Raw genomic sequence first — 7,962 nt, 5'->3', positions numbered from 1 at the left:
AGAAATCTTTGGTGGTTGTTGTAAATGTTATGCTGAACAAAAATCTGTCAAACACTCACTAAGCTCAGCGGAAATATAGATTAAGTTCCCAAAGTTTTGACTGCACATCCCAAAACTGGGGCCACATTCATTTCGGCCTTAGAGAAGTTAATAACAGGAAGAAAGACATATATGCTTGATAAGGGGCACGCCCTAAAACGCCTGTTGAAATGTTATCCAGTGTTATGCTTTTTAGACTCACCCAGGCCTAAGAGGGCGAGGACGAGTTCGATAATATCCAGCAAGGCAGACACCGCACCCACAGCATTGAGTTCAAGAAGGGCTGATATCAGGCACTGCGAAGCAACAAGAATTTCTCATTTACAGACAGTGGGCTCATCCAAAGAATGTCATCATGAACAGTTGAGCAGTTGCTGCAAGCATTACCGGCAAACACCAGTTCCTCTCTTTATCCGAAGCAATTTCAGTCATTAGGTATTGCGGGCGTCAGCACAGAAGCAGCTGCTGATGCACATCGCTGATGTGTGCAGCCTGACCCCTACTTTTAATTCTGTACCGGCCTCATCACATGCATCAGCTGCAAGTTGTTGAGAAAAACTGCAATGTTTCTAGAGTGAGGCATGTTATTCTATAGGACAGTGAGGTCTAGTCGTTATTTTTCAGTTTGTAATTTCTTGTTTCGTTTCTTGTTCTGCGAAAATGAATAAGAAAGTTTGCCCATCTTATTATATAGGTTGTGAGTTATTCTACCAACCTCCATGCACTCGTGGAAATAATTCCTGCCTCTTTGCATCTTCTCCACGCTTATTGGAAGAAAAAAAAAACCTAGGATTTCTTTTCGGCTCTGTAATTTTTGCAAAATGATTTTGATGCTTTGCTTGTATTATTCGCGACGTCATAGCTGCGCTCAGTTTTGTTTAAAAAGGATATTTTCCTCTACGCAAGCACTTTTATGCCACTGCGCCAAAGACTTATAAGAAACGTTTTATGAGCAACGCAACGCAATGAAAATAAAGAAATTGCATTTTATACCTTTCAACGACTTCAATGCACCGTGCCGCCAGCCAATTCTTTAGCTAGGGTGCGCGGCGGCATCTTCTTCACTGTTCCTGCGCTTTACGACGAAGCAAACTTGCGCAAAGCTCAATGTTAAGCACGGGCTTAGTGATCATGGGCTTATATTTGATGTTTGTGCAAGTTTGCTATGTCATAAGCTGCTGGAGCACTCCTCGGTATTGCATTTGTTGAGCTCCTCTCTCGATGACTTGAGCACAACTTGCGACAGTGAAGACTCATTAACTTCGCTGCTTGTTTCTTGCTCGATGTATAAGCTATAATTTTTTGTTGTTTTGCCACATTTTAGCAGCATTACCAACCTTCAAAATATTTCAGTGCCCTAACCTCGTTGCAAGTGATGGCGAAGCAAAATTGAACGGTGTGTGCCGATGTCACTTTCATGCATACCATTCTAGACAATGCAACTTTACACAAGGGCGAATAAGCAGACAGGCCGCTTTTAGCAATGATTTTGCTGCGCCTTTAGGTAGGAAAGCACGCCTGTAGCTCCACAGCTCAGTCGACGGCTAACAAATAATTTTTTTCAGCAATGCTCGGGACAGTGGTTTTGATTGCGACCTCATTTTGCTGCGTTTTTCACACTGACAATGCGAAAAGCTTCTGTCAACAGTGCGTAACTGCGAATCGCTTCCAATGCTGAGCAAACTCACTTCCACTGCACAAATTTTGAGGCGGACTGAAAATGTGTACTCACCTGCACAATCTTGCATAGGGCCGCCACAATGTCCTCCTGCACCGCAAAACAAGATGCAAAGAAAAAAATGGTTACAGCAATGCGATCGTGGAGCCTTATTCATTTTTCAACATTCTATTTCAGTTCGTTGTTTCACTTTTATATATATATATATATATATATATATATATATATATATATATATATATATATATATATATATATATATATATATATATATATATATATATATATATATATATATATATAGGAAGCCAACAGTCACGGAAACGAAGGCGCACAGGAGATTAACTTTTTTAAATTTGTAGTGTAATATTTGTAGTGTGTATTAATCTGTTAATTAAATATATATATATATATATATATATATATATATATATATATATATATATATATATATATATATATATATATATATATATATATATATATATATATATATATATATATATATATATATATATACACACTTATGAAGGAAGCAAACAGTAACCAAAGTGCATAGGGGAATGTTCTTTTAATGTGCACAGCTAATCAGTGGGATAATAATACTTAAATTAATCTGTCCCATAATGAAGATTACTTATAAAGCAGCAGGAAAAACAACCATGCCGCCGGTGGGAACGGAACCCACGACCTCCGAATGGTTGATTTATCTGCTGCTTTATAAGTAATCTTCTTTAAGCGTTAGATTAATTTAAGTATTATTATTAAGTATTTTAAGAGTTTAAAAGCCTTCTGGACATCAAGAGCCCGGTTTGTTCGCGTGTTCCGTCAAATCGCTCTTCGGTTGCCCGTAACTGTTAGCATAGTACACCAAAGATGTCATTGGGTTAAGCTGCGCTCACAAAGAATGAAACAATCGGCGACCGCGATAATGGCAACAAACCTGCTTGAATGCAGTCGAAGGGCAGAATCGCTACGCTCACGGCTCCGCTGATTTAAAGTTTACCTACAACATTCGAGACAAGGCGCCAAAAGAAACTCAGAAAAATCTCAAAAATATAGGAATTGCTCGCCACTCCGATCATTGGAGATAAACCTGGTTGCTTCTCGGGTCGCAGGAAAAATGATATGCCCCGCATAGGCGGCTTTGGGCATGAACAATCATTACAAACTATCTAAGGAACATGGTAGAGTGGTTTTCATGCGTATTATATTATGCCCTCATGACACAAAAACATTGCAGTGTTTTGGACTGATTAACTGGTGGACATTGCGCATAAGAAAAACACAAAATTGAAGCTGCGCGAAACTACATCTCCAAAATAAACGAATACACAAACTCGAAGCAGTAATTACCGAGGCAATAAGTCAAGGCACTACGCTAAGAAAATGCGCTCAGTTGCAAGACGGATGTGAGTATGAGTATTAAGCGCTAGGGATTACGTTAGCTTCTACATAGACATTCAGTTCTCCTTAGACAAACAGCCACAGCGCTTTAAACCTGACCGCGTGGATGTCCGATTTGTTTTAGGGTTTTGTAGCAGAGAATACTCTCAGACGAGCTCCGGTACCACAAGTCCCTAAACACTCAAGTGTTTTAGGGCTTCCAGGAAACCTCAAGCCTGCACGATGGAGTGGCTACGAGCAGCACGAATGCTTTCGCGTGCTTAATCCTTTTTGCTGACTTACCTGTTCGCTTTCCTGCCCTTGTTATCCTGCTTTAGCATAGATGACACCCTTTTCCCACACCGCCGATACTTTTTGTGCATTAGGATGGACTCTATGCTTACGCATGTGCTCCATACGTGTATATGCATGGCGAAATGGCGCTTACCACGGTGTTTGTGCAGAGCTCCAGAGAAGTCCCAAGGCACTGAAATTAAAGTCATTCAGGAATTAACACTTAATTTTGTAAAAGATTATTCTAAAGGCACTACATTTCAATGTTGTATTCTCTGTAGCCGGAAGAGTAAAAAAAAGCAATCAAGCCTTTTGACTGACAACCACTGGTGTACATTTAACTTCCAAGAAACTTCAAGTTCCTCATTTAGCAGTTTTCGAACTTTGCAGTTCTTCAAATATAATTGAGAAATTATCTGTGCATTCAATTTCTAATATTTGAAAACCAACTATCAATTTCCGAGACATTTTTGGTATGCATATCTGCCAAACTGACATTGCATAATACATGCCTGCTTAGCTAGTTTCCGCTTCAGTGACGACGAAATAATAAGCAAAGGAGGAGGCCACGCGGAAGGCCCTAATTTGAAAAATTCAATTCGAAGGTATATCTGGAGACCAGGTGGCAATCCTGATTGTTTCATAAAATTTATAGCCGAAGCAATGGCTATGTTATCTTCAGGACGTTTAGTAGAAAAAGAATTCTAGCTTTCAATGGATCGTATTAGGAGCATATTACAGTTTAACATCCTTGGTACTCAGCTGCGCTCTATTATAGTAGCAACGATAATGATGAAGTTGCATTCACCGTTTCAAGATTCAAGATGTTCGGCAGAGTTGCATTCAGGCACTTAGGGGCTGGAATGGAAACAACGTGCATGTCACTTTACATATGTTACGATAACTACTGCTGGCATAGCTCATCCAAGAGTAAAAACGCGGGTTTAACCCGAAGAAAAACGCGTAGTCAGCTTCACGATAAAGCAACATGAATCTACTTGCTGATAACAATATTGTCTGCACTCACAAAATAGCATTATGAGAAAGTTATTACATGAAATCGATGCGCATGTTGTCTAAGAGTATAACCTGCTGAGCATGTTTCGGCTTTGTCGGTTCCATTATATACAGGGCGTTTCACCTAAAATTTTATACAATTTTTAAAGTCGGGCGTTTAGAGTTAGAAGCGCACTTTTTTCGGCATAACATTGTCAGTGGTGCAGTGAATCGGCTTACACCTAAGAAATACTATCTAGCAGGATGGTTGACAAATATTCAACAGTTAACTTTTTAACTGTTTCCATGTGGTGGATTTTCTTGTCGCGGCGGCCGAACAAATTTTGACTATTTCAATGAGTTACGTGGCCTGGAGAGGTTACTTTGCCTGCGACCTTCCCGGAAGCGCATGTATTTGGGCGCGATGTGGCCATAATTTGCTGCCCCGTAGAGTGTTAATTGGTTCTTTTCCAAGCTATAACACATTTTTTTTTGTATCCCTCGGGTCATCTGAACTACGCCTTGTGTCGGCGGCATAAAGGAGTGGTGCATAAAATTTTCTGTTTATGCTCCTGCATTTGAGCATTTGTTCTGTAAACCCGCTGAATACGTCTCGATTCTGTATTAACAAGTCCGCTAATTTCCTGTCCTGTGCAGATCTCGATGAGTGTGTAAAAGTTATTAGACAGAGAAATAAATCTAATTTACTACATCTTCTAGTGTATGTGCGAGACTAAAGCATTTAATTTGGTGTATTTAATTACTTTCTTTTTATTACTCCAGGCCATTTTCATGCCAAACGGCGTGATGTTTTATGGTGATAATTAGAAAGCCTGCCCGTTTTGATTATTTCATTTTGTGTCTGGTTTGCTTCCTGTGCATGAATGTTCATAAATTGGGCTTTCGTTGTGTTTTTGTAGAAGATGGTATGTTGCGCCACAAACATTTTCATGAAGGAGTAGAGTTGCCACATTTTTTGCTGTGCATTTAAGCTTTGTAAATGATCTATACTTGAAATGCTTTCCTACGCAGTTTCGGTGTTGCTTTCTGATCTGAAAAATAGTTGCGACGTCACACGTGAATATCACATCACGTAGGCACACAAAAACTCCACTGCAATAGCTCTTTTTCCAGTCTATGCCAACCCTGCTTCTGAAACAGTTGATAACTAAAGGAATGCAGTTAATAAAATGACAAAGTAACGATTATATTGCGACTTTTGTACGCCACTTGTGATCTCATATTTACTTATGGCGTCGAAGAGAAGTTCGTAAACCTGAAACTGAAATATAATTTACACAGCTAGATAAATTAAAATAGCTATTTATTAAACTCTAGCGAATTACATAGGTGTGATTCAAGTTTCCTAATGTCATAGGCATCATTTGGAAAAACGACAGCAGAAAAAAAATTCTGCCAGCCCTTTTAACGTTGGCTCTTCAACGAAGCGGCTTGAAGAGTAATAACTCCGACTAGTAGTATATACTAAATGAGTAAAATAAGCAAATTTTATTGTTTGGCACGAAGCGTCCATCTTTATATTTAAAAATAAGTGTATAACTGCATCCAGAATAAAAGGCGACAGAAAGATAATTCGCTTCTGCTGTCTCCAATAAAACGTTCAAAGACAACAATAACGAAAAGCAACGACAGTGAGAAACAGTTTGGTGAAAGTTGGCAGACGCGACAACGTTAATTTTCGTTAGTTTTCGTGATTTACTGCACTTGGAATTTTCCTGCAAACTAGTCCACGAAAACACGAATCGCGAGACACAGAGACAAACAGAGCCGAAATAGCGCTAACTGCAACATATCCGTGCTCCAAACAGTCTCTGGTAGACTAACCGGGGCTTGTACCCCATGTGGCGGCTCTAAGAGAGTTGATGAAGACGTTTAATATTTAAGGCGATGGAGTGGCTTGTACAAAAGGCGCCATGATTACCATGATTGTCCTGCAGGATAGCGATGCATTTTTACCTGCACTTCGCTGAAGAGAAGCCGAGCACCGACCAAGCCGATGAGAAGCTCAAACCATTTGGAAAAGTCCTGGATAATTGACGGCACTGAGCATAGAAGCCCACCAATCTGACGTACCCTAATGACAATCGTTGCTTAATAATTGCTCTCTTAGAGGCGAACGGTTTCTAAGAGTCCTCTAAAAAGCAGTCCTTATTACCTCTTTAGACACCACTGGCTCACAGAGTAGCATGCAAAAATAAAAGAGCAATCGCGACGGACAGAACTGTGAATGATGTGGCCGCTAGGAAAGAGAAAGAACAATGAAAGCAGGATATACATCACAAGGGCCTAAGTGCCGGAGGCTAGAAGGTGAAGCTGGGATTACGTTATTCGCAAAGAGGAGCCTTACGATTGGTGTTCGTCGCCAGAGCAGCGGGCATCAGCAGGGCCAGGACAAGGATTACGGGAGCCATGATGAAAGATTGTCCACTTGCGATGCGATCTCTCTCAGGGACTCAGAAGAGTGCAGTAAATGCGGTCTATCGCCATGAGTATTTATCTGGCTTGGGAGGAGGATACATTTTTTCTGCCTACAGCACGTGTCGTTGAGAGAGTTCCTGAAAAAAAATTAAAACAGAAAAGAGGGACGGAGGAAGGCACACGACCTGCATCGGCTCTAAATAACTCAACATTGGTTTATAGTCTGCTGCGGGCGATAAGACACGGCATGAGTCCCGCTGTAGTAGATTGAACCCGATTTGTTTATTGCAGGCCACATCTGTGGCTGCTACCTCCGAGGATACTGACTTCCTCTCTGTGACAAGCGTATTTTATTCGGATGACCGTGGCATCCGGGATGTTGATTTCACTACCGAGACATTTGATATGAAAAGCAAGCAGCCTTATGCGGTAGAAAAACGGGGTGCATCGGTGCTTCCTGTCTCAGGAGCACTAGTAGTGGCGTCTGAGTGTTCCGGATATGAGAAGGCCGTTATTCATAAGGGGTCAAGTATAAAATGGACCTTTCGATATGCGCGTGCGTCGTTCAGTTTCCGACATACGGCAATTTCCTAAAACAATAAACGCATTTAGATAACGCGTGTTTTCGGACATACACGTGCCGTCGAAATCAGTGTGCCAGTTTGGATTTCCAACATAGTGAAATATTAAACCTGTCATTGCAGTAAGCGTTGTTCTTTTACAGTATCAAGTAGTCACGAAGACAAATTCAACCCACGTCAGCCTGAAAAGATGCAAAGTCATTGTCCTCACCTTCAGGCACCATTTGGGCCTTCGGGGTATTTGTGATGGCTTCACCATACATCTCTGAAGCAAACACCGTACACGGGTCGATGTACACTTACCGCAAGAGCTATATGCCTGCAAGAGTTATAGCTCACCGCAAGAGCTATAGCTTCGGCAAGAACTATATGCCCACACTGTTCTACGAATAAACCATGATGCGGTGGCGTGGATGTCGCCGGGTGGGAAACCTGGGGAGAGTAAATTGGGATAGCTCCTTTACGAATACATGTAAGCCTATGTTTCCAAAGTACTGTTCTGATATCACAGTGGTCCGGCGATGTCGTCCCTTCGCGAAGAATAACCTA

At 41.0% G+C, this 7,962-nt stretch overlaps 1 long non-coding RNA gene across 1 annotated transcript; it reads right to left on the bottom strand.

The window, feature by feature from the left end:
- Positions 1 to 260: 260 nt before the first annotated feature.
- LOC144100946 (uncharacterized) lies at positions 261 to 4,255 on the bottom strand. Its single transcript, XR_013307901.1, has 4 exons — positions 4,206 to 4,255; positions 3,552 to 3,590; positions 1,772 to 1,807; positions 261 to 335 (listed from the first exon to the last, which is right to left on the bottom strand). It is a non-coding gene; the product is annotated as an uncharacterized LOC144100946 (long non-coding RNA).
- Between the last annotated feature and the right edge of the window lie 3,707 nt (positions 4,256 to 7,962).

This window comes from Amblyomma americanum, chromosome 8 (genome assembly GCF_052857255.1).
Source record: "Amblyomma americanum isolate KBUSLIRL-KWMA chromosome 8, ASM5285725v1, whole genome shotgun sequence".
In the NCBI taxonomy this organism is placed as follows: Eukaryota; Metazoa; Arthropoda; class Arachnida; order Ixodida; family Ixodidae; genus Amblyomma; species Amblyomma americanum.
The sequence above is the reverse complement of the archived record's forward strand: the minus strand, read 5'-3'. Positions and strand labels throughout refer to the sequence as shown.